Source organism: Tachypleus tridentatus, chromosome 7 (assembly GCF_004210375.1).
Source record: "Tachypleus tridentatus isolate NWPU-2018 chromosome 7, ASM421037v1, whole genome shotgun sequence".
Taxonomy (NCBI): domain Eukaryota; kingdom Metazoa; phylum Arthropoda; class Merostomata; order Xiphosura; family Limulidae; genus Tachypleus; species Tachypleus tridentatus.
Window position 1 is genome coordinate 72,798,659 of NC_134831.1, and position 21,722 is coordinate 72,820,380.

The window sequence follows — 21,722 nt, forward strand, 5'->3', positions numbered from 1 at the left end:
GTTCGTAAGTATCAGTCAGTTGGCCTAAGTATACTCGTGGCAACAAGATTACTCTGTGACTGCATGTTTACAGCTTTCAGGTTCACGTAATCAGAGATTACCAATTTGCAAATTGAACAGTCCACATAAGTGCTTGCAAAAATCATCCCCCCTCATCAGATGTAAAAAATCTAGGCCCCTGGACTATCTACACATTGTTTGTTTTAGTATTTTAGGCTCATTTTTGTCTGTATTTATTTCACCAACTTTTTTTAAAGAACAACTTTACAACTACTACTGATATCTAACCTTTAGAAATGTTATAACTGTTATATCACGAAATCTACAGAAAACAGCAATGGCGTTAAGGCCATACTATTACTGTTATGTATTCCTTAAAGCGTATGGGGCGCACATGGCATGATGGTTACGATGTTTGACTCGTAATTTTTCGAGTGTCAGCTCAAAATTAGGGATGGCAACAGACAAAAAACGAACTATACGAACTAACGATATAAGTAGTATTGTGCATTATTTTAAAGGGTAGATTAAAAATGTTCCCATTTATCATCAGTTTTATTCTGGTGAGTTTCTTACAGAACTATTCTTATTAAAAAGGACAACTTAATTTAAGCTAGACTCGTAATGGTAATACGGTAATATATGTGAACAAATTTAGTTGATATTGGATATTGGAAAAGAGAATCCACTATAACGATATTCAGATTTCGTCTGTCCTGAAAATTCGCGCGTACCTTGCCATTTAAATATGCACATGTGAGCTCTTCATTTAAATTGATGTAAACAAAAACCAAGTTTAAATATATTTTAGTGTACGTTTTGTGAGATATATTTTTTTAAAACTTTTGTCAAGTTTTTTTTAAAATGTCTAACAGTAGGTCGAAGGATAAAATTATGTAAACTTATTCACCGGCAACATTAAGTACGGTAAAGTTTAGCCCTAACTAAATTACAGCAAAAAACATATATTTCGTACTTTGTTAATTTATTCGATATCGATTATGGACTGTAGTTAATAAAGGCTTAACTAATGTTAGGCCTAAAACAAGAAGTCTTAGGATTTTTGTGTGCTATTAAAAATATTTCGTGTTATTCTTCGAAATCCTGTATTTAAAGAAGTACTGTCTTAATAAATATAATTTGTTTTTGTGGTCTTTGTTAGTACAGAATAAATGTAATTCACGAATGGAAATAAACTTTGACTTTAGTATAAAAATAAATCGAGAATTCTAAGATCTCTTTTCTATCAGAAAAGTGTTATTTTTATGTAGTTCCAAATGAAATTATTTCCTAAGTGTGAAAAAAGCATAATGGCATTTTGCTGTTTTGCTTTTTTTTATCTTCATTCGATCTAACGTAAAAACGATGTAGAGCTAGTATCCATAACTTTCACTCAATACAACTGAGGTTTATTGAAGTTATTAAGTTACAAAATGTGGTATAGATAATAACACAGACCTACGATTGTTTTTATTTGAGATTTTTACAGTAATTCCTGCACACTGAATCCCAAAATGATGTGCATATTTCTTCATCACGTTCGGAGTTTTCACAAACGTCACATGTACTTTTATATAAATGAATAATTTTTACTGAAATCGGGTCATGTTTTGGTATTCTTAAAACGTTGGCTACAGATTTCCCAAGAACAATCATGACGTGAAAGTTTCGTCGATGATTCTAGAACACACGAGAAACACGTGACTAGTTTTTAAACGGTTTACAGGTCCGCATGACGTATCATTGTGGTAAACGAAATAATCATTTGATCTAAAAAAGAGATTATTTCTTCCCGATTTCTAAAAAAAAAAAAAACCTACGTGGTAGAAAAAATGAATATGATTTTCTAAATCTGCGTAGCTAAATTATGGAAAACCCGTTATAGAACGAAAACAACTTTGATAACTCGCAAGCCTCTGTTATTAATAAGTTGATTTACACTAATTCTAGGTTTTGAAACTTCGATCATTTTTTTGAGAGCGCACTTATTACAAGTAAGACATTTGAACTTCTTTTATAGCACTAACTTACTTGTTAATAAATATAAAACTATCAGCTTACAAGAGTAGTCATGATTAAGCAGCATTTATTTTTAGCAGATCTTGAAAACATAAACACGTTTTTGTTCATAAGTCATTTTTGGTATGTTCTTATCTACAAAATATTACAATGTACTATTTGTGCTCTGCCTACTACAGATGTTAAAACCCAGTTTTTAGTGTTATAACCTTTATTTTCAGACGTACCGTTGAATCACGTCGAGGAGGACTGTAGTTTTGTTTGTTGTTGTTTTTTTATATTTTCGCGCAAAGCTACACGAGGGCTATCTGCGCTAGCCGTTCCTAGTTTAGCAGTGTAAGACTAGAGGGAAGGCAGCTACAGGGTGGTCCGTAAGTCCTTACCCATCCATATATCTTATGTATCCAGTGTATCTGTGTGCTGTCCCTCATTTTCGCTGCATAATATTATGCGACGCCATGTTCTGTGAGACAAATGGGCTTAAATCGGCCACATTTCTCTGAAAAAAAATTATAATACATGCGTAATTGAATATAACATGATACATATGGATGGGTAGGGACTTACGAGCGACCTTGTAGTCATCACCACCTATCGCCAACTCTTGAGCTACTCTTTCACCAGCGAATATTGGGATTGACCGTTACATTATAACGCCCTCACGGCTGAAAGGGCGAGCATGTTTGGTGTGACGGGAGGACTGTAGTATGTTATAAGATATGATATAAGAAAGTAAGAAACAGGAAACTTAATTCCATCAAATTTTCTGGAAATATAAATAACTATTGAGTTTCTCCAAACAAAGAACACATAATAAAATCCAATACTGTAACTCGTTAATTGTTCGTTTGTTTGTAATTAATCACAAAGCTATGTGTGCTCTTGTCCGCCACGGGTATCGAAAACCGTTTTCTAGCGGTGCAAGTCTGCAGACATTCCGCTATACCACTAGGGGTTGATTATTAATTATACTATAATTGTGATATAATATCTTATTAACGTTGCCTTGTGTAATGTCGCAACCACACTTTATTGAATTAAGTATTTGATAGCACCAGGAATACTTAACGAACTTTATATTACTGAAGTAAACAAATGCCTTTATTAATCGGAAAGTGCTATTAAACCAGAAATATATATTTCAGATTTCAAAGTATTCAAATTTCTTCGTAAAAAGAGAAATAATAATATGGGAATGTGCGTGTCTACGCATGCTCGTGCGATATACACGTCATCACGATATTTTCCGAAAGCCGTGAATCTTTTCATAGCTTGTTCAGGAAGGCCCTCGCACACGTATCTTTATATAAGACTCATATGGTATAATATATAAACCTTCTCGGACTGTGATAAAAAAGATTCATTGTGTTTGTTAGTATATACAAAAAGGTAAAGGCTTACGGCACAATACAGATAGGCCATTATATGGATTTTTGCTTTAAATAAAACACGAACTAATATTTACCAAACGTATGCGGACTACAGATAGTACGTTTATAATTTTGCATTTTAGCTGTTTTCTACTTTAGAAGAGATATCTTTTAACGTTCACTGAAAAATAATTATAAGATTTTATAAATATAAACACGGATTAAATGTTTTCCTGCTTCATTAGTTTAAGTAAATAGACGGTTCTGACCTATGGATTAATATTCCAGTTACTTTCATACTGTATTAATTAGAAGGTATTATAGAAAATTAGATATATATATATAAAATAAGAGATATATATAATAAAAGAGAAGGAAGTTTCAGAGAAATACAAATATGTCATTCCTGTTTTTACTGTTTTACTATTGTTCGATGTCACAAGTAGACGCAGCAAAATTCGATCCAAAATTATAGTCTACCACAACTGCGCTGGATGACTTTAGGCACTTGGAACTTTGCATTTTATGCATTTATTCTAGAGGCTGAAGTCTATGCGCATTTATTCAAATAAAAATATATTAAATCCGCTGAATGGCTTTAGAAAAATCACTTGTTACGTTCATGATTTTGAAGAAAGTGTTTTTATTCTTTTCAAGATAGAGATTACCAAAGAAAAGCCTCTTGTGTTTGAGCGCAACGTCGTTTTTTTGGTTATTTTTCAGTAAGTAGGTAATACAAAAATGGTTTTGTAAACCTAAGACTTATAACGACTTGGTATGGCCTTGTGGCTAGGGCTCTAACTCACAATTTCCTCTTTGTGGGTTTGAATCCCATAAACACCGAATCTACTCGACTTTTAAAACACCGTAGACGTTGTAATGTGAAGGTCCATCTCGCTTTTTGATTACAGTAGCTGAAGAGTTGGCGCTGGAAGATAATAACTAGTGGCTTCCCTCTAGTTTTTTAAATTAGGGACGACTAGTGCAGAGAGCATTTGAAAAAAATAACAACAAACAAATCACTGGGAAACGAATCATTATCCCGAGGAAACTGTACAAGTACTATAGCTTCTAGCAATTATGCATGAGGCGTAACAATATTTTTTTTCAGTGATTACTACCATTTAAAAATATTACGATTTGAAAGGATTAACTTTGAAAAAACTGAGACCTTAACCTAAAAAGCAATTATTTCACTTTTAAATGTTTAATTACTAACTCAATATTGACACCACCTACCTATGGAAATTGATATTAAATCAAGACAATGTCTAAAACATAAACATTGACATTTCTTACGCATGCACACATATATAAGTATATATGACGTTTGACTATATGTACAAGTAACTACATAGAACTGTGTTTATGAGTTCAACAGGGTCCTAAAATTCACTTAAGTTACAATATTTCTAAATTGATATATTATGACAATGATAGTGAAGTTTTAGTTATTTGAATAACAATTTTTCTGCTTTCATTTCTGTTACGTCTTTTTCATCCTTGGACTAATTTTGCATTGTTAATTTAGTATATGGAGTTAAGACGAACCCAAATCTCCTTAAGCAAGTCGAACCATGCGAGATATTATTGGGATTAAGGTCGAAAACACCACCAACAGCAGGAGTACCCCTGTGGTGAATAAATGCATTTTTATCATTATTTTTCAGAGTGGAGTATCGAATTAGACAATTTCGTTACTCAGTTAATTTATTGCGAGTTATGTAGTAACTTGCTTTGATTAGAAGTTAATAATAACAGTTCATTTATTCCTTTGGTATTTCATTTTATTTTACGCCATAGTGTTCTATCCTTTTGTTAAGAAAACGCCCAAGTTAGTTTACCCATATTACTTATATTTTCAATTATATTAGTGGAACCAAAAGAGCTTCTCTCCTTATATAACTACGTTATGCGATGTTACAATTTCAGTCCATAGTACAATCCTGATGTCAATACTGAGTGCGTGACAAAGTGTTTAAGTTGTGCGAAATTTTTCAATCAGTGAGAAATTGATCTGTTTAGATTTGTACGACTACACATGTTCTCACTTACTGTGTTTTAGTGTACACACGGGTTTAAGAGCGACGCGAACTGAAAGTGGTTGTAAGTGGACTCGCCTGCTTATGATTTAGGTTGACTGTTCTTTAATAGCACCCATACTATGGAAATAAATCTTAAAAAAATTACTTGTTTGATATGGAAGTTATATATTCTTTCGTTATGATAGTGATTAAACATGGGAATGCTAATAAAAAGCCATAGTGTAATTATAAATTCATGCAAACAAAAACCGTATTTAATTTTGGTACAAACTAAAAATGGAATCAATATTTATATTATGCACTGCTTTAGAGTTTTGATTCCCAAAAACATTAGACTTCAACTTTTGATCTGCTCTTGTCTAATCACATAGTGGAGTAGACTGTCACACTTATAATGCACCTGCAGTCAAAGAAGTGGAACGCGTTTGCCTGCCAACGGAACGCGAACAAGGAATCCTTGAATCCACAGTCCAAGCCCCTGACCCATTCCAACATATAAACAAATGCAATGCGTAATTTCCATACAAAAATATCGCTTAAATTATTCAAGTGTAAAATTCACGTTAAAAGTTTACTTATTTTTTCAATATAAATCAGTTCCATTTGGTGTTTTTAAGACTAAAATATGTTATAACAAGTACATGAAAGAAAGTCCTAATTGCCTTAAAATTTGATCACTTATATCCCGAGCTCATATAAAGTTTAATTAGTGTAATTTCATACTATAATGGAACTCTTGCTTATATGATAGTGGAAAATATGTTTCATTGCGTAGTGTGCAACCTCCAACTTCGCAAAATTTTTATCTTGTGTGCATCTAGATTTGCAATAAGGGTCACGATTTTTCCGTTGTGCCTCTGTTTCCCCATTCTTAGTGCAGATATGATGTCATGAATACGTCTCATGCAGATCTAATACACTGGAGCCACGGATAATCGGCTAGTAAACTATAATTTTGGACATGCGGATTTCTGTTGAGTCCTACGAATTCTCATGCAACTAAAAGTAGTACTTCATTTTGCTGACCACGAAGAATAGCATGAACTAATGGGTCCGTTTAACTGACGGAAGTGCAGTTCTTTCCGTGTTTATCTATAGTATTATAATCACAGTAAAAGTTCGTGACGCCAAATAATGATCTTTAAAAAGAAGGTGTCATAAACCTACCATCAATATTCTATCTGATCTGAAACTTTCTTGATATCATATCGATGGTTCACAATAAGTAAATTAATTTCGAGATAACGAAGCTGGCTCTTTACACGTGAGTTTATCGCCGCTGAAGTTAAACGGTTTGTAATGTGTGAAATCTATAAACGTTCCTGGTCAAATATTTATAGTTTCAAGATCAATAAGTGTTAATCACATTTGTAGCTTCCGAAGTTTATGGTATACCAACAGTAGCAAACCACAATATAAAACTGTATCTTTGCGTTGCGTTAGTTATCTTTTATAAGCTTAAGAGCAGATTTTTTAGAAATTTCCGCTACGGAAATAATACTGGTATTTATATGCACACATTGTGCATTGTTGATTCTTACGCTCGAAAATCTACAAGTTTAGTGAAAAGACGGAAATGGCTCGGATTGGCTAGGTGGGTTAAAGCGTTCGACTCGTAATCCGATGGTTGTGGGTTCTACTCCCAGTCGCGCCAAACATGCTCGCTCTTTCAGCCGTGGGAGCGTTATAATGTGACGGCCAATCCCCCCATTCTTTGGTAAAAAAGTAGACCAAGAGTTGGCGGTTGGTGGTATAACTAGTGGTCTTCCCTCTTGTCTTACACTGCAAAATTAGGAACGGATAGCGTACATAGCCCTCGTGAAGTTTGCGCGAAATTCAAACCAAACAAACAAATAGGCGGAAATCTCGCAATACACAATTAACAATACAAGTTACATGCATTTCTAAATTCATATATAATTAAAACAAACATCGATATTAATATATATATGTGTAAATATTATTGTTGAAAACATTTGGATCTAAATACATAAGAAAAGAGTAATTTTATGAATTATTTTTAATTTTGGTGATAGTCATATTTTGTGTGTTCTATATTTAAATGGATAACACGTTAATTAAAGAAGTCACGGTTTGTTTTCTTTGTTTTTGAATTTCGCACATAGCTACACGAGGGCTATCTACGCTATCCGTCCCTAAGGCAGCTAGTCATCACCACCCACTGACAACTCTTGGGCTACTCTTTTACCAATGAGTAGTGGGATTGACCGTCACATTATAACGCCCCTACGGCTGAAAGGGCGAGTATGTTTTGTGTGACGAAGATTCGAATCCGCGACCCTCGAATTACTAGTCGAGTGTCTTAACCACCTGGCCATGCTGGGCCCACAACGGTAGTAAAACATTGACATAAAAACGAAAGTAAATGCCATATTATATACACGCTCAATCGTATCTAAACTGGACAAACAGAAACACGCCGTTTAAAAAAGCAAAAATGTTTAGACTCCTTCATAAGCCAGTTGGGCTATAAATTTTAAAACTGAAATACTTAAATTTATATATAGAATATAATTAAAATGAAGCAGAAACTATAAAGTAGATCGAGTATTTTTTTAACAAACCTCGTATGTAACAGCACGTTCGAAGTCAATAATGGAAATTTTCTTACTAACCTTCTAGTATTAATTTGATACAAACTGGTTTATTAGCTGATTTATTAATGAACCCAAGTCAAGTAAAGCAAGACTTTAATCGCAAATCTTCTATGTTTTTATATCTACTAAGAATTGCTTTAAGAATCCAAGAGATCATTATAAAAAAACAGGCAGTTAAAGTTTTCAATAACCTCAGAATAAACAATTTAAATACAAAATCTGAAGTATTGTTTGCTAATTAATATACGCTATTAGTAGTGTCTGGCCAATAGGTTGCGTTAGTTGTTGTTTTTTGCTTTTTTTTTTAATACGGCTTATTTTACTTGTTCAAAAACCAAAATTTGAAGGTTGTCAATATAATAAAATTGTAAGAACGTACTTCTTAAGTGCTGAGCTCACCGAGGAGAATCGAACCCCTGATTTTAAAGTTGTAAGTCCGTAGACATACCTTTGTACTCACGGGGGGGGGGCATTTCTTAAGTGTTTGACTTGGTCACTGTTAAACGCAAAGCGACAGAATGAGCAATCGTTATCTGTACCGATCACAGATATAGAAACTGTGGGAGGAGGCATCTGTTAAAGAAATAAAATATGTATAGAATAAGAGGAAAATACCTTATTAATTGACTTACTCAGGGGAAATAGGAAGATCTTAACAACATGAATGTGACTTCTGTATTAAACCATTTAGACTAACAACTATATATTGAAACAAATTCAATTCTCTGTAGGCCTTAATCAACATATATAAAGCATCGTATGTATACGTAACTTTATAACAAAAGCAATTCTTCCACAAAAATATAAACTAGGAGTTCGTGATGTTAAATTCTCGCGAGATATACCAACAGTAAAACCTGATACGAAAATATCTATATGTATGAAAGCATACTTAAGCCTATTTGATTCTCAGTATTGCTGTCAGTACGAACAGTTTTTTTTTCACACAAAACTTATTAAGGACGATGGACTTATCTTTAACTCTACAAATTATTTTCTAACTTTTATTATCTTATAGACTAGTGAAAACAGTATCGGTAAAACTTATTTTATGAAACAAAACAAAAACCTTTTTACCATTTACTCTATTTTATTTGACATCAGAGTTTTTTCCTTTTCGTGTTCCTTTTAGCTACAGAACTAGAACTAACTAGAAACTTATTGTCCTATCCTAATTTCTCTATATTTACACGAAAACAAGGCTGCTTTATTTATAAATAAAAACTACGTTTATTATTTGAGGAAACAAATGTCCTGAAGAAATACTTCTCGATTATTATTATTATTATTATCTACATAGATAATCTCTTTCTGTTTCTTTGTTTTTTTACCGTCCATGATTTATTTTCAAATATTCTAAAGTTAAATAAATAATGTGAATTATAATATAAAAAAAAACACTTAATGTTCTTGCAGTAGCTTAAAGGTCAGGCAGTATCCTAATATTATGTTTTACTTGTAATTTGAAGAATTATAATTTTCAATGTATAATATTAATTTCTTATTATTATTTTTTGAAAATAGTGTTATTTTAAAAACATTAAAGAACCTGCCAATAAAATGGAACTTCTTGAAATTTTAGATAGTGTAAGAAGGACAGTGTGTGTGCTTTCTTATAGAAAAGCGTCATGGGACTATCTGGTGATCTGACCCCGTTATGTTAGTGCTGTAAATGCGTACACTTACCGCTGTACCAGCGGGGACAGATAGTGTAACGATGATAGTGTGTGTGCTTTCTTATAGAAAAGCTACAAGAGGCTATATACTGTGTCCACATAGGGGAATCGACCCCCTGATTTTAGCGTTGTAAATCTGTAGCCTTATCGCTGTGGGAGCGAAGGACAACGAAGACAGGAAAAGTTTGTTTGTTTGTTTTGGAATTTTGCGCAAAGCTATTCGAGGGCTATCTGCGCTAGCTGTCCCTAATTTAGCAGTGTTAGACTAGAGGGAAGGCAGCTAGTCATCACCACCCACTGCCAACTCTTGGGCTACTCTTTTACCAACGAATAGTGGGATTGACCATAACATTATAACGCCCCCACGGCTGAAAGGGCGAGCATGTTTGGCGCGACCGGGATGCGAACCCGCGACCCTCAGATTACGAGTCGCACGCCTTAACACGCTTGGCGATGCCGGGCCCAACAGGAAATGACTGATAGTTAAATTATGGATAACGAACCATTTTAAATATTATACCAAAATTAACAAAAACATGTAAAAAAAAGTAAATGCACGGATAAAATAAACTGGCAGTTTATAAAATATGGCTTTTATAGCAACAACAGTAAACAAAATAATAGTAAATAACAGGTATACACTATTTACAAAGACGAAGCAATATTTGTTCACTTGTTTGATAAGGAAGACGTTAAAAACTATAATATTTGAGGAAAAGCTGAAAAGCCAGATTTTGGTTTCATGATTGAACGTATCAGGTACAATCTAATCTATTATTTGTCGCTCAAATTCTGGCTTTAGATGACTTGAAAATCTAGTGAGAGTTTTTTTCTTCGATAGAAAGCATAGTGTATTTGTAGTTCCTTCTTTTATTTACTTTTTCAGACAGTTTGTTTGTCTCAGGTATTCACACACACACACACACACACACAAATCTACTCATGAACTATCTGTTTCTAATATTGAACTAGTAGACTTGATCGAAGGTAGCCAATCAACATCACATCCCACGAACACTCGATTGTTATAATCGACTAATTAAGTTTGGTTATCACTTTTATTAAAGATCCAAGCACTAAAATTCGGCCACACTTTCATTAAATCACCCATATCCTGAAGTTCGGTTGTCACTTTTGTTAAAGCACCCAAATTTAAAGTTTAGCACAATAACTATTAAGCAGCACCCGTGCCACTTCATCTAATTTCTAAACTCGTTCAATGTGTGGTTATGATTAATTTTCAGTTATTATTAACGTATGACAATTTTCATCACAATACAATGAAACTCTGACGTTATAACCAACCACGCCTTCTTTATCTTGTGAGTTTTTCTATTTGTTTAATGATTTAGAAGCCAATGACAGACATTACGTAGAGTACATATATAATGTTTATTGCTGGCATACGTAGTGTAAATTCTGTTCACCTTACTCTATTCCAAATCGTACGCAAGTTTTTTAATTTATTTTATTTTCTTAACTTCAAATAAGCGAAATGATTCCACTTGAGCATCAATATACCCTTTTTTATAAACAGTAATAAATAATAAAAAAAATTCAAATACATACATTGTTTAACCTGGTGAGTTTACATGTTAATAATATTTGAAACAAAGTTAAGGTCAAAACGGACATTTGAACGTAAGAAACATTATAACATTCATGAGACGTAATGTAAGCCTTTTAAAAGTATTGTATTAGCGTCTCACCACTTTCGAAGACATTGTTTTCAACATAATTCAGTGGCACGAGTAACGTTACTTTATATTAATATCGAATTTATAAAAGATAAAATAAATTTTGATATCCATAATGTTATTGAATGTGAATGAACTTTTAAATGGTTATAAGAGTAACAACAAGGTAATATCTCGGTTAGAATAACTTTAAGGTAAAAAGAAAAAGAAATAATTCATTGTATTTCTCTGAAGAATTTCTCTGTGTTTTTCAAGGTCTTCTTGTGAAGCTCGTTTACTGTTATGCACTGAAGTGTGGGTTGCGCGTGCCGTGCTTATGATGGGTACGGAAACCTGGTGTTTAGTTACTTGTTGGAGGAAGGGGATTGCAACTTAAAAAGAAGGGAAAATACAGAAAAAAAATGTAGAAACTATCTCGGGAAATTTGATTACTAAATCATTATAGCCTGAAGTTAGTACCAGGAAAGTGAATACATTAAAAACTTTTCAAAACAGACTTTATAAACATAATTTTAAATCCGTAAATATAACTCGGTGATGATGACATTGATATAATAATACATTCCCATAATAAAAACAATCCATTAATTTTAACGACTTCAGTTTGTTTTATTTGTTTTGGAGTTTTGCGCAAAACTACATGAAGGTTACGTGCACTAACCATCTCTAATTTAGCAGTATAAGACCAGAAGGAAGGGCAGCTAGTCATTATCCACCGCTAACTTTTGGGCTACTGTTTCACCAACAACTAGTGGGATTGACCGTCTCTTTATAACATCCCAACGGTAAAAGGGGGCGAGCATGTTTGATGACGGGCTGGACTTAGATTGGGTGTGAATGTTATTTCTTTGTGGGTGTACGAGGGCTGTTCAAAAAATACGCGGACTGTTTGAATTGCGCGGCTCCAGTTGGCTCCAGGGGAATCCGCTTGGTGTCGCTAGGTTTGCACAGATCAGCTGATTACGACGCCATTTTCCGATTGCAGATATCTTCATTTGTGTATTAGCTACGCGGTTTTAAGTGAAGTGCGATTTTTTCGTTTGGTGGATTTCAGAATGAATGACCTGAAAGAGCAACGACGTGCTGTGAAATTTTGTGTTAAACTTGGAAAATCTGCGACTGAAACTTTTGCTATGCTTAACACGGCTTACGGTGATGTTGCTATGAAGCGTACGGCATGTTTCAAGTAACATGAACGTTTTAAGGATGGTCAACAATCCGTTGAAGATTATGAGAGTCCTGGACGTCCTTCCACGTCAACTGACGATCCACACGTCGACAAAATCAACACCCTGGTGCGGGCAAATCGACGTCTGACTGTCAGGGAGCTTGCTGAAGAGTGTGGGATATCAGTTGGATCTTGTTACGAGACTTTGACCGAAAAATTGAAGATGCACCGCGTTGCTGAGAAATTTGTGCATCAGAACTCGTGCGTTTTTGGCCAAACACTCGATCACTGTTCTTCCCCACCCCCCTACTCACCTGACCTTGCTCCTTACGATTTTTTCTTGTTCCCCAAACTCAAAAGACCCTTGAAAGGAAGAAGATTTGAGACGATTCCCGAGATTAAGGCAAATGCGACGAAGGAGCTGGAGGACATTACAAAAGAAGCGTACCAGGACTGTTTCAACAAGCGGAAACACCGTTGGGATAAGTGTGTGCGTTGGGGAGGAGAGTACTTTGAAGGAGTCCCAGACCTGTAACTTCTAAATAAAGTACATTTTGTTTTATGACGTCAGTCCGCGTATTTTTTGAACAGCCCTCGTATACGAATATACTGAACCTTTTTTTAACTCGTTCTAATCAGTAATAACGTAGCTAAATTATTTATTGTTTTGTATATTCCCAAAAAGGAAAAAGACAATCGAAACATTTTCCTTTCACAAACTATCAATTTATTTTTAATACATGAAAATGCCATCCTTTCAACTAACAGCAGAATTCATTTGCTTTGTCTCACAAAACTGCGTGCACGACTTCACATTGAAGCAGAGGAAATTTAACTGTCAATCTTTTTCGTTACTTTGAAAATCCACAATTATTTGAATCTGAAGTGCTTCGTGTTTTCAAAATGTTTCCCCAGCACTTTGTCAGCAGGACCATGACACAAGTTTCCAAGTCTACAGTTTCATGTCAATTGATAAGAAAATGAAAAGAAAAACAACGTCATAAGAAAGACTAAATCTGTTTGGCTTTCTCCCAATTCTTGGTCAGATTCTCCTCTTCTCTGACGCTTTCTTAAAAAATTTGTAGCGATCGATTCACGTTCCATTACCAAACGCCTAGAGTTTAGAAGTTCTTTGCAATGAAACCAGAAACTGTACAACAAATTCTCAGTAAATCCCACAAACTGATGTAAGTCAATTTTTCTTTACTTGATAATGTTCATCGTAATAATTGTTTTAATTTGTGGTGTAAAATACATTTCTAATTCTCAGTTACTATTTTCTGGTATCCTCCGTTACGTTTCTGCACCATAACATTTCAATATTCTCTACTCTTATGTTACATTAATCTGTATTGTTTCACCATAACGTTTTATTATTCTCTACTCTTATGTTACATTAATTTATATTGTTTCACCATAACGTTTTATTATTTTCTACTCTTATCTTCCATTAATCTGTATTGTTTCACCATTACGTTTTGTTATTCTCTACTCTTATCTTCCATTAATGTGTATTGTTTCACCATAACGTTTTGTTATTCTCTACTCTTATCTTCCATTAATGTGTATTGTTTCACCATAACGTTTTATTATTCTCTCCTCTTATCTTACATTAATCTGTATTGCTTCACACAACTTTTTTTTGGAATTGTTACACCAAACGTTTTATTTTATTCTCTTATCTTCCATTAATCTGTATTGTTTCATACTACCTTTTTAGTATTATTGCTCAATAACGTTTTATTATCCTCTAATTTTATCTTCCATTAATCTCTATTGTTTCATACTACCTTTTTAGTATTATTGCTCCATAACGTTTTATTATCCTCTAATTTTATCTTCCATTAATCTGTATTACTTCATACTACCTTTTTTAGTATTGTTGCTCCATAACGTTTTATTATCTTCTAATTTTATCTTCCATTAATCTCTATTGTTTCATACTACCTTTTTAGTATTATTGCTCCATAACGTTTTATTATCCTCTAATTTTATCTTCCATTAATCTGTATTACTTCATACAACCTTTTTGGTATTGTTGCATCATATTGTTTTATTATTCTTTCCACTTATCTTCCATTAATCTGTATTCTTTCATACTACCTTTTTGGTATTGTTGTATCATAACGTTTTATTATTCTCTTCTCTTATCTTCAATCGATCTTTATTGTTTTTCGCAACCTTTTCGGGTATTGTTGTACCATAACGCTTTATTTTCCTGTCTTATCTTCCACTAATCTGTATTGTTTGATGATACCTTTTTGGTATTGTTGCACGATAACGTTTTATTATTCTTTACACTTATCTTCTATTAATCTCTATTACTTCATACAATCTTTGTGGATATTGCTGCACCATAACGCTTTATTTTATTTTCTTATGTTCCATTAATACGTATTGCTTTATAATATTTTTTTGGTATTATTGCGCAAAAACATTTTATTATACTTTAATCTTATATACCATTAATTTGTATTGTATCATTCTGTCTTTTTGGTATTGTTGTACAATAACATTTTATTATTCTCTACTCTCATCTTTCATTAGTCTATATTGCTTTATAAAAACTTTTTAGCATTATTGCCCAATAACGATTTATTATTCTCTACTCTTACCTTCCATTAATCTGTATTGCTTCATACTACCTCTTTGGTTTTGTTGCACCTTAACGTTTTATTATTCTTTACACTTATCTTCCATTAATCTTAATTACTTCATACAATTTTTGTGGATATTGCTGCATCATAACGCTTTATTTTCCTGTCTTATCTTTCACTAACCTGTATTGTTTGATGATACCTTTTTGTTATTGTTGCACCATAACGTTTTATTTTATTCTCTTATCTTCCATTAATTTGTATTGTTTCATACAACCTTTTTGTTGTTGTTGCACCATGACGTTTTATTATTCTCTGCTTTTATCTTCCATTAATCTGTATTGTTTCATATACCTTTTGGTATTGTTGCACCGTATAGTTTTGTTACTCTCTACTCGTATCTTCCATTAATTATTATTGTTTTATGAAACCTTTTAGGTATTGTTGCACCATAACATTTTATTATTCTACTCTTATCTTACATTAATCTGTATTGTTGCACCATAACATTTTATTATTCTACTCTTATCTTAAATTAATCTGTATTGTTTCACCATAACATTTTATTATTCTCTACTCTTATCTTACATTAATCTCTATTGTTTCACACAACTTTTTTTTTAATTGTTTCACCATAACTTTTCTTCTCTTATCTTCAATTAATCTGTATTGCTTCATACTACCTTTTATTACTGCTCCATAACGTTTTATTATCTTCTGATTTTATCTTCCATCTGTATTACTTCATATAGCCTTTTTGATATAGTTGCATCATATTGTTTTATTATTCTTTCCACTTCTCTTCTGTTAATCTGTATTCTTTTATACTAGCTTTTTGGTATTGGTGTATCATAACGTTTTATTATTACCTACTCTTATCTTCCATTAATCTATAATACTTTATCAAAACTTTTTGGTATTATTGCACCATAACGTTTTATTATTCTTTACACTTATCTTCTATTAATCTCTATTACTTCATACAATCTTTGTGGATATTGCTGCACCATAACGCTTTATTTTCTTGTCTTATCTTCCATTAACCTGTATTGTTTGATGGTACCTTTTTGGTATTGTTGCACCATGACGTTTTATTATTCTCTACTTTTATCTTCCTTTAATCTGTTTTGTTTCATACTACCTTTTTGGTATTGTTGCACCGTATAGTTTTGTTACTCTCTACTCTATCTTCCATTAATTATTATTGTTTTATAAAAACTTTTAGGTATTGTTTCACCATAACATTTTATTATTCTCTACTCTTATCTTCCATTAATCTGTATTGTTTCATACTACGAACTTTCTTTATAATATTATTTGTTCTTTTACATTCATTGTGTTTTTTATTATTTTTCCCTTGTATTTTTTTAGTTATGGTACAACCACAGTATTATGGTAAGGACTGGAAGGAACACCAGAATCTGTTTTATAATTACTAAGATAAAGTAATCTTGGACAACAAAACTTCGTAAAACAGTATTTAACTATTACCAGGCTAGCGGAATTTGTTTGTTCTTTTGATTCGAAAATTTGCGAAGATTTGTCGCTAATTCTGAGCTAGTGGACCAGGGCTCCAAACAGTGTAGCGGTGTACTGCGGAACGAGGATTAACCCTTGGACTCTCCCCGGATTTTCAGTCCGACAACGTACTCTCGGCTGTTTGGGACTCAATGTTAACAAATGTGGTAGACTTCTAATTTTAAAATAATGAAAGAGTGTACAACCTTTGCCTTTGTATTCTGTTGCATTATTTTCGGTCTGGTGTTTAGGAGGTGTTATAATGTACGATCAATCCCACTTATTCATTGATTACGAATATCACAAATTGTCCTCGAGTAACTTTGCACGAAATTAGCAAAATGAATCATTGTACATTTGTAGTTGTGTATCTTATAACTGTTTAACATTTCTGAACAAGAACGTTTCACTAATTTTATCTTTAATACTTTAGCTTGTAAAAACACAATTTTTACAAAAATTGCGATACGTAATTTTTTATTCCTTACATATTTTGTTAAGTGTCAAATATATATCAGTCATCAATTTTTTAGACGTAATTTTGGTTGTGTGGTTCACAAATAACCTTACTCATTGTTTATTACATTTTTTTAGGTTTTTTCAGGTTTTAGTGAATTACTTGAAAAATACGACTTTCTGTTACTTTGTACTTTCTTGACCTATTGCTACCTAGTGGTAGTCAGTCAGGAGTTGGTATTTCACGTTATCCATTCAATAAACAACGTTTATGGTTTTTTTAGTAGTATTATTGTTGCAAGTCTTTGGATATTCTTGCCTTTTCAAAAGAGAAGATCTATTTTTCTCTTTAAGATTCAATTAACATGATTGTTTTTGTTTTTTGAATTTCACGCAAAGCTACACGAGAGCTATCTGCGCTAGCCGTCCCTAATTTAGCAGTATAAGACTAGAGGGAAAGCAGCTAGTTATCACCACCCACCGTTAACTCTTGGGCTATTCTTTTACCAACGAATAGTGGGATTGACCGTCACATTATAACGCCCCCACGGCTGAAAGGGCGAGCATGTTTGGTGTGACCGGGATTCGAACCCGCGACCCTCGGATTACGAGTCGAACGCCTTAACACACTTGGCCATGCCGGGCCTATCTTTTATTTATAAAATCAAAAACTACCTATTGGGTTGTTTACTACTATAATGAGGAGCTGGAATGCCAACTTTGGAAGGTAAGTTTATCTTACTTAACCCAAAGTGGTAGTACCTGACTATCGTTTTATCTATTCCTTACTTCCCACAACTGTCTGCAGGCAGTAAAGAGTGATATAAATGTGGGACGTTGTAGGCCTGAGTACCCACATCTTGCTTTTCTAATTTCTATTTCTTTACATTATTTTATTATTATTATTTAATTATGATTATTTCATTATTATTATTTAATATTGTTTATTTTACTATTCTCATTTCATATTGATTATTTTATTATTATTACTTAATTTTCATTGCTTTATTATTACTATTTATTTTTTTATGAATTTTGTCGCGTAAGACTGATGGACGGTGTATTCTCATCGCAATGTGGGTCCTACTTGCTCAGTTACCTCCCAAACCTAGTGTACATTATATATTCCATATTATAGCCCTACGCCGGGGATTATTTTGATTTTTGCAGTCTTTGATGTTTATTAGGGCTTGTTTTTGCTTATTAGAATATACTTTAAGCATTATACATTTATGACACGCAGTGGCTACTAAACTAAGTGGTATAAGTTTATGCAGCTCGGCTAAACACGTTTTAAGATACAACAGGATATCAAGCAATAAAACATGAAGATAAAATACATACAGTTAATATTTTCTTCCTAAATAGGGCGAAGGAGGAATACCAGTATCACTGAACACCTCAGTTAATGAAAATTCTATTTTCCTTTCAAGACAAATTCTTGCCACGATATGAAAAAACAAACAAACAAATTTTTATATTTGCAGAGTTAATTATCGCAGACAACTAATTACGTTATGCTGGCTTTACACATGACTCTCGCTGGATGCTTTCTGTTTTTTGCCAGAGAACTTCCAGCTGTAGACACAGATTGTTAGAGAAAATCGCGAAATCTTCTTATTGGCGGCAACTGTATCTGTGCCGTTACAAAAAGAATGTGGTTGTTATTTGTTCAGTATTGTCTTTGGTTGATATGCCTTTCTAAGAATCCCGGACTGACTTTCGGTGAACAACTAATCAGATTTTAATTTGTCTAAGTTTAAAGATCTGAGGAAGAATGAGGGGGGGGGGGAGGAAGGAGAAAAAACACGACGCTTTTAACGTTTTTGTTTTATTTCTTTTAGAGCAAAACTACAATGGGTTATCTGCTGTGTCTACCGCAGAGAATCGAGCTTCGGCATTTGGCGTTACGAGTTCATAAACGGGGAACGCTTTAAACGTTTAAGACAAAAGAATGAAATATCTTTGTCATTAAGCGCGAAAATGTGTTTGTTTGTTTTTTAATTTCGCGCAAAACTATCTGCGCTAGTTGTCCCTAATTTAGCAATGTAAGACTAGAGGAAAGGCAGCTAGTCATCATCACCTACCGCTAACTCTTGGGCTACTCTTTTACTAACGAATAGTGGGATTGACCGTCACATTATAACACCTCCACGACAAAAAAGGTGTGTGTTTTGTGTGTTTTTCTTATAGCAAAGCCACATCGGGCTATCTTCTCAGCCCACCGAGGGGAATCGAACCCCTGATTTTAGCGTTGTAAATCCCTAGACATACCGCTGTACTAGCGGGGGGCAGACATAAAAGGGCGAGCATGTTCGGTGTGATGGGAATTCGAACCCGTGACCTTCAGATTAAGAGTCGAGTGCCTTAACCACCTGGCCATTCCGGGCCTAAAAAGTGAAAACACAAAGGATGTAGGAAAGAGCAGCGCTATAAACCTTTCAAATGTAGTGAACAGATCTGTATTTGTATGTCATTCTCTTAAAGATCTCGATGGTCAGAATATGCAATTTTGTATTACTTCTGTGCGAACAATATTTCGCGCACACGAAACCTAATTCAGTATAAACATTTGATATGACACAACATTCGCACACATACTTCATTAATGACCGAGGGTAATTAATGCTTACAGAAATATTACAAGAAAAAATAATTCTGATGAATTTTTACTCATTAATTAAAAGAATAATGACTTAGAAAATAACGTTACGTCACAATCTAGAAAGTATCTCGCTACATCTGAATCGCCACATCTCAACTAAAAATTAACGTAAATAACAGCATATAAAAGAGTTTAATATACACTAAAGGCGAAAAGTAATTGTGGTACTACAACACGTTTAGAAGAAACGTATATTTCCTGATGGCAACCCAACTATCACATCGTAAACACAAACATGAGTAATAATATGGCACGCCATTTCAAGAATACTTATTTCGTTGTGATAATTTTTGGTGATGCTATTCGTCTACTTATAAAAAAAAACACACATTACATTTATGATGCACCAGAGTCCAATTACTTCTGGTCTGACCTGTATAAGATGATTGGACAAACTTAGTTTATTGTACTTTATTTTCCGATATGTAGTCCTAGAAATGCCTTTACTGTAATAGTACAAAGAATACTTATTAATGTAACTTGTACCAAGCAGGAAGTGGTCGATGATATAAATGTTGCTTTAAATACATACATTTAAGAATCATTTACTTTCCTGCATGAAAGTCGGGATAATGGCAAAAAAATAACGGTATTTTAACTATTTTACGACAAGAAACAAAGTTATTGAGTACATGAATGGAGTTCCAGAACTAATTTTTTTTTTCTTGGTGAATTAGGAAATCGACTATCTAAAAGAAACACTACAAGGAAGTCGATACAACAGAAATTGCGTTTCATCCTTCTTCGTCATAGTTCAAACTCTGCCTTGTGATTCCACATAATAATAATCGGTATCTAGACCAGACTACAAGGTTTGGAAGGTTCACTCACATGTAATAAATGCTAACCTTTTTTTTCAGCATGACACTTGTCTAAAATACTAAAGCATACTTTAGAATCTGAAAATCAACATTTGATGATTTAAAAAAGAACAATTTCAACCAGAAGTTCTTCATTTAAGAGAAGGTAGACATGGCTTGTTATTGGTTGTTGTGCTATATAACATTCTGAGGCTAAGAGTGTACAGGAACTGGTTATTTATCTTTTAACGTAGTTATTTTAATATGTGCAAAAAAATGATAAAAACGTATTTTATTACAACAAAATTATGACCAAAAGTTTAACAGTTTGATAGTTACAGACTTACGACCCAGACGAGTAAAGGTTTAGGGTAAGATTTTTACAGGAAGTAAACGGAAACACAAATTTCTAACACGATACGTTAGCTGTTTTCTAATAAGCCTAATAATTTCGTCTCCATAAATCACAAATACTTTATGAACCAAATAGTGGTCCAGCATCTTACGAGATATTGAAATAACATACACATAATATATAACATCTTAGTAACTTAAAGTCATGACTTTTTTCTGCAGTACATAAAACCAACAGAGAAAAAATGGTACAAGACCCATTGAAAGACATTCACAAAGTCGACTACTAAAGAATATTTGAAAATACTTAACCCACAAAATTAGTTAAAAGTCCAGTACTTATAACAGAACTTACAGAGGCTCCCCAGTGGCACATCGGTATGTCTGCGAACTCACACCACAAGAAAACGGGTTTTGATACCTGTGGGGAACAGAGCACAGATAGCCTATTCATTGTGTACCTTTGTGCTTAATTCTAAACAAACTTATTCAGGGTATCAGTTATATAGTCCTCATTTCAACGATTCTACAGGATATCAATCATATCCTCATCTCAACAATTTTACAAAGTATCAAGTATATCCTTATCTCAACTGTATCACCAATTCAACAGTTCTGCAACATATCAACCATATCCTTATTTCAACACCTATAACAACTGTTGTATAGACTATAATGTTGATGTTGCTTTTATAACACACGTTTGTATAATAATATTGGAATAAAACTTCTTTTGTTG